The 7282-nt window shown below is 32.3% G+C and overlaps 1 long non-coding RNA gene across 2 annotated transcripts; it reads right to left on the bottom strand.

Annotated features, from left to right (window-relative positions):
- Positions 1-414: 414 nt before the first annotated feature.
- Positions 415-6114, bottom strand: LOC148782709 (uncharacterized). 2 transcript variants are annotated; one of them, XR_016052917.1, is made up of 3 exons: positions 5680-6114; positions 4390-4533; positions 415-628 (listed from the first exon to the last, which is right to left on the bottom strand). It is a non-coding gene; the product is annotated as an uncharacterized LOC148782709 (long non-coding RNA). The 2 variants fall into 2 exon arrangements; XR_016052916.1 differs by lacking the exon at positions 4390-4533.
- Positions 6115-7282: the final 1168 nt, after the last annotated feature.

The raw sequence follows: 7282 nt of genomic DNA on the forward strand, positions 1-7282 counted from the left end.
GAATTCCAAAAATTCGTTTCTTATTTTAAAATTTTTTTACTTTTCATATTCATAATCACCTTCACCTAGATCGTGAATCCCTAAAATTTTAAATAAAAAGTCCACCTTTAACATAGATTTCAAGGAGGGACGCATGTGTATATATGCATTGGCTCACCCCCATCCGTTAACCATTACACCAGTGTTTCAAAATCACCGATCCAATCCGAAATCGGGCGATCCGGATCGGGTATCGGTTATAACCGATCCAAATGCAGTATCGGTAAAACCGGGCGGTTCCTACTTTTTAATTTTTCAATTCGGTTTTTTTATGAACTCACCCTGGTTTTTTTGAAATGTGATTTATGCCACTATACTCCCCCTGCGTGATTGACAAATTTTTGCCACCTTGCTCTCCACTTTACTCCCCCCACGTGATTGACAAGTTTTTGGCACTTTGCTGTCACAACCCAAGAATTTACAATACTGATATTCCTGAGATGTGACAGTCAAAACATATATACATCTCTTGATAGGACAAATTTACACTGACGAATTCTTACAAAGTAACAAAAAAAAAGCTTAGACACAACTACAATATCTTCCAAAGTTGCCCTTGACGAGTACTCAAAATGAAGCCGCAGTTATCCTGAAAAATGTTTACCATAGTTTGATGAGTTTGGTTACTCAGTAAGTGATCATCATAATCCTAAAAATAATCATGGTTGAAAGATATCAATATTTTCCAAAATGAGATCTATTAACAGAAATGCATCAACAGTTTCACTTTCAATAAATGCATAATTAAGTATAATCCGAGTAATTGAAATGCTTATAACACTTTTAACGGTAGTACATAATTCAAAGGATTTCACAAAATACCCTACTGGCGTCCCAAGTAGGTCACCTATATACCCCATCAGCGTCCTGATGGGTCCACTTAATCCCTATCGGCGTCCCAGATAGGTCCACTTAATCGCTGCAGGTCTACTTATACCTCACCGGCGTACGGGATGAGTCCACTTAATCCCTACCGGCGTCCCAGATAGGTCCACTTATACCTCACCGGTGAACGGATGAGTCCACTTACATACTTAAATTATTTCTAAATCTCTTTAAACATTCGAAAGCAGCAATATCATGTGCTCAACATATCACTAAAATCATTAATATGAATTTCACTTAAACCATTAATAACAATCACTCTATATAACATTTCAAAAATAACCAATCAAATATTTTGGGCTCAAATTTAGAAAGGTAGCAGTTTGTAAAGGCATTCTAGCATAATTGCCAATTTAATATGTATAAAAAAACTCTTATAAAAATTCAAGAATACGGAAGTATCACAATTTATGGGATATCAATCCACAAATAAACATTTCACAACAATACTATAATCAATTGCAAAAATGTCAATTTTTTTAAATAATAAGGCAGTCATTTGCACATGAATTTTACAATATCTAAATATTCAAAATAGTAGAAAGAAATATCACAATTTTACTAAAAGCAGAAATATCACATTTATTTCTAACAATAGACAAGAAAAATAAATAAATTTAATTTTTTAATTTACAGCATTCAAAATTTCTAACATAGATAAAATATCACAATTTTTATTAAAAAGATTATTTTTCAAGATAATGAGGTTACGTGCGCATAAAATTTATTGCGCCTAAAATTCATGATAATAAGCAGAAATAATTATTTCATTTTATTTTTAAAAAGAATGGATTATTTTTCGAGACAATGAGGTCACTTACACACAAAACTGATAAAATAAAGATCCTAGACGGAAATATCACTATTTATTAAAAATAGACTATTTTTCAGAAAGACGATGTCACTTACCTAAAATATTTGAGAGGGAGCTTCCGATAAAAATTCGGCTAGGGAGAGGAGCTCAATGTGTTTCGACCAGAAAGGGAAAGATTTCAAAAGTTTTCTAGGGTGGGAGTCCTCGCCTTTTGTATTTAAACTCTTACGACACCTTATTATAATATTTTATTAAGTGACACCTCATAAACGAGGTGTAACCCTTACAATACCCCTTATATGCTTAAAGCCCACATCCACTTGACGTGGCAAGGCAGGAGCAAACAAAAGAAACTTAACCAAAAGATTTTGAAAACAGTGATGATCCCTAAGGACCATCATGCTCATATAGACCATCACTTATTAAGAGTTTTTTTCCTTCTTTCTTTCTTTTTTTTATTTTTATTTTTATTTTTTTTTTATTTTTTACTTTTTTTTAAAAAATTTTTAGAATTATTACACTTGCTCTCCACTTTACTACCGCCACGTGATTAACATGTTTTCAGCACCTTGTTCCCCCTACTTTACTCCCCCCACGTGATTGACAAATTTTTGGCACCTTGCTCTCCACTTTACTATCCCACTTTACTACCCCCACGTGATTAACAAGTTTTTGGCACCTTGCTCCCCCACATGATATAACAAACCAGCTCGTTGGGTTTTTTTTATAGTATTCACTCTTCTCACATCGCTTTGATGTGTGATATATCTGTGAGTTGAAAAAACACTGGCAAATATTATTAGCTTGGGATTAATTGCAGTGAGATAGTGTATGTGCGATGGTGTACGCACGACGGTGTATGCCCGTCATGAATAAGAAAGTTGTATGTCCGATTGTGACAATGAAATTTGATGATAAAAAAATAAAAAAATTATTAAAAATAATAATTAGATGCCCATCACCCCTATCTTTCACCAAAAAAAAATTTAAATTTACTTACCAAAAAAACATAAAAACTCTATTAGGCTACTATATCATGGTATTATTTCATTATATGAGTAATAATTAATTAATTAGTTAATTAGGATTAAAAAATTAGTACTAGCTCATAGGATAAAAAAAATAAAAAGTAATACAACAAGCAAAAAAATATGTAGTACAACATCTTCTTCTTTTGTCAAAAAAAAAGAAGAAGAAGATAATCAACAAGTATCATATTTTTCTTGTTAAAAAAAAATAAAGATAACACAATAAGTATTTCTTGTCAAAAAAATAAAAGGTATTTCTTAATACAACTAGGAATAAATGGTCTAATTATATTTTTTATTTTTATAACATGATGGTCTTTCACATAAATTTAGTAATATTAATTTAAAGATAGGATTCATACAATGAGGCCATTTGAAATCTCTGTCTTTCTACTAACAATCTCTTCCATTAATTTATTCTAGAAACCTAAAAAATTAAATAAAATTGGTACGCATTCTAATAATTTATACATTGATAATCAAATCTTTTATTTTATTTATTAATTTTTATATTATAAATCATGTAGTATACTATTTTTCTTACAGTTGTCAATAATACATTTTAAATTAGATGATATTATAAAATATTTTGGATTTTTTATTATTTATATAATAAAATAATTATAAAATATTGTTGGTATATAATATTATAGTTAGTTAGGTTATAATAATTTGAGTTTTTTTAGCGGATTAGGGTTTTCTGCCAATTCGAGATTTTAGTGGCCAATTTTTCATCGATTTAGTTAACTCTTTATTGTAGTCCATATATGATTATATACTTAAACCATGATAATTCTATGATTTATTTTGTGTGATGTAAATTTAATGGTCAACATAAGTTTATGCAGGGAAAGAACATCTCAATATTCATAAATTGATGAAAACAATGGAAGCTAATAATGTAGTACCCTCATTTCTTATTGAATTCCTAAAAAACAACATTTATAATGAATTTTAATAATTTTTTCAGAATTTTTTGAAGCTTTAATCCGATCGATTCAGTCGATTCTCGATCCGGATCGCCGATTCACAGATCCGGATCGATTTTTGAGGTGCTCGATCAGGGTCACCGATCCTCTTTTTAAACACATTGCATTACACTGATCTTATACATCATGATCATATCAAGCCTAAGAACCTCTGAGAACTCCTTCCCTGTTCCACCCCATTTAGCCGCTGGCCTTTCTATTTTTTCAACCAAATTCCTTTTTTTTTTCACAAAATTTTTTGGAATTAGGGTTGGTAATGGGCCAGCCCGTCCCTAGTCCTCAAAGGGACAACCCAGGCCCAGCCTAGCCCGGATTGTGCCAAAGAGGCCTTGGCCGAGGACTGGCACCAAACCTATCAAGGCCGGGTTGTGCTGTGTCGGGCTGAATATGGTCGGCTTGTCTGAAGCTCGGCCTAGCCCTACCTCGACCGTGTTTAGCCCGGCCTAGGCCTGAGGCCACATCTTGTATCGTAGACCTAGTTTTTTGGGCTGGGCTTACCAAACCGGGCCAGGCCACCTGACCCATTGCCAACCCTAATTGAAATCCCTTTCCTATTTTTCGTTAGTTTAATTTTGAGTTGCCATAATGTAACTTTCAGAACCGAAGATCTAATCATGTTGAGGGCCACACATACCAAATGTCCAATTGGTGTACCAAAAACTTTGACTACTATGGCCCCAATTGGGTTACTTCTGTGGTAACATTCAATCCTCCATTTCTCCTAAAAAACGGCTTGGCTTTCATTTTCCTAGCCATCATGAGGTCAGAAATATCTCACCTACTCCATTCATCATTGCACAGAAGTTAGAAATAACCAGTCCCAAAATTGATTCCAATTAATTATCCAAAAAGACATTTATCTCAAGGTTAATGCAACCGTTCCCTTATTTGCAACCTTACATAAACTTTTTTTTTCTTAGCTGTTTTAAATTATAAAAAGAAAAGCAGTGTTATTGTTAAAAAAAAAGAGAAAAAAGCAAGGCGCTTCTCACAATAAATTCCTAGATTTGTTATTCAATAAAAATAACAAAAATATACTTAAGAGATAAAAACTTAGATTGTAGTTATATTTTTAAATTTCAAGATACCTATTAAAATGCACATGGTCATGAGTTAGAATAGTTGAAAAAGTTGAATTATTGAAAAATTAAGACTATTTTGATATTGAAAAAGTTATATAGAGCCGATGCTCTAACAATCAAATTAGAGTCTACTTCAAAAATTTCACTAGAAGAGGTTGTTTTGATGCTCAAATATCTTCAAATTGATCATCTCAACATCAAGATATATGAATATGAGAATTTTTTTTTTTTTTTTTCAAGTTTTGGAAATAGACATGAGAAGAATAAATAAATTTCAAGTTTTGGAAATAGTGCATCTTGTAACACATTTTTTTACTGTCAATTTTCAAGATTTTCTTAATCTTTATTGTTTTTGAAGCTTTAATTAAAGATGAAAATATATTTTAAAGCCATCAAAGAGATTTTCAGTATTGAAATCACATTTCTCGACACTATTTGAAACCACAAGTCCCGGCTCTATACAAAGTACAAACCGCACCCTTTTGATAAAGATAAAGTTTATGTAAGGATGCTATCTTATAATGTAGAACTACGTATGCCCTTAAAAAATCCATCGGAAAGGGTAGTTTTAATGTTGAAAACCCTTTGATTGATCATCTCGATATCGAGATGTATGACTATGAAAAATAAAAAGATTTTAAGTCTAAAAAATAATGCATTTTACAACATATTATCTACACCGTTTATTTTCAAGATTTCCATATGCTTATTGATCTACTTGGTTTTAACTATTTTTGAAATTTAAAATTTTATAATTAGATATAAAAATAGATTTTAGATAATCTTAAAAATATTTTACATCAAAATTATATACTATGATAAAATTTGAAAGTGCAACTTACCTCTACACCTACGGATGCATCGGTATGCCACCAGAACCCCTTTGATAATTTGTATTTAAAAATTATCAAAAGCTCATGCCCTTCGTCTTTGAAGAGGGAGCAACTTCACGGTATCTCGGCTGTACGAAAACTGGAACGGTGAAGACGATAAACGCCGTCAGCAGACTAACACCCCCGCATGGTACAATGAACCGCGCCATCCCCCTTGGAGGAAAGTTACGTACCATAAACCAATTGAAACATGACACGTGCAACAGAAGTCAGTTCGTATTTTGTACAGAGCGTTAGCACACAGGCAGGGGCCATCGTCGGTCGTCACAACCACTCATCCTTGGACACGTGTATAATGTTGGCCTCAAATATGACAAAATGGGAATATTTCGAATATTCCATCAGGAGACCCTCACATGATCCTTCGACCTCCACATATGTTTCCATGCGGTTTGGCAGCCTGTTTGGATGGTAACGTCCGCCCAGCAAAACCTTCCACATGTATTTTTTTTTTTTACTGGGATGAATGGGGCGGATCATTCACTTTCTCATATGTGTCGGATTATTGGATCAATTATCTGGATCGCATCTGCATTGATCTGAATTGAATTGATGATATAGAAGGAAAATTATAGAAACCCTTCAAAAAAAATTCTACTTTCTAGGCAATGTCTCCCAAAACTTTTGATACTATACTATTACTCTCAAAATTGTTTATTTTTACATTCGAAAATTATTATTTTTTGTACTTTCCCTACAACATAGAAGATATATACTTCCCCTTCCATCCAGCCATCCAATTTAGATCAAGTGAGCTATTAACTGTTTGATCTAGATCCGATGCCTCAGAGTATTTTATTTATATATTTTTTTTATGTTTTACAAATTGTAAGAAAATGAAATTTGGTACGTGTCATCTTCTCAATGAGATGCACTTAAAAAAAATATTAAAAATAATTTTTGGATAAAATATTATGATCAAAATACCCTTTGAATATTTTATTTTATTCAAAAATTTTTAATATTTTATTTTATTCAGAATTTTTAAATATATTTTGGATATTTTATTTTATTCAAAATTTTTTAATATATTTTTTACAAGTGCGAGTTTAAGAGAGGAGTGACGCCCAAAATTCGGAGTCAAAAGAATTTGTAAAAAAAATTAAAAAAATAAAAAATAATGTAGAGATATGACATTGTGATTGGGGCCATCACAACCGTCCATTTAGAATAGATGGTTGGATAGGGGGAAGTATACAAGTTTTATGCAGTAGAGAATGCATAGAAAGCTTCCCCTTTACATCCACCTCCAAGGAAAAATAAATTAAATTTTTGGACCAAAATACTCCGTAGTTTAACCCACATTCCTAAATTTTGAAGCCTGACATGTGGCGGTTTGGCACATTTTAATGTGCCGAGCCGACTTCTGACAAAAAGTGCTAGTTCGACACGAAAAGCTTATAATATTGAAATTCTGCCAGTCTGGCACAAAATGTGTTAGACTAGCTTATATTAAAATTGTCACTCCAAAACATTTTATGCCAAATCGATTCCTACACTCAAGTTGTGTCAGACGGATTTGTTGGGAGTGAGAAATGTGGGTATTTTGGTA

Source organism: Amborella trichopoda, chromosome 3 (assembly GCF_054954075.1).
Source record: "Amborella trichopoda isolate Santa Cruz 75 chromosome 3, AtrichopodaSantaCruz75HAP2 v2.0, whole genome shotgun sequence".
Classification (NCBI taxonomy): domain Eukaryota; kingdom Viridiplantae; phylum Streptophyta; class Magnoliopsida; order Amborellales; family Amborellaceae; genus Amborella; species Amborella trichopoda.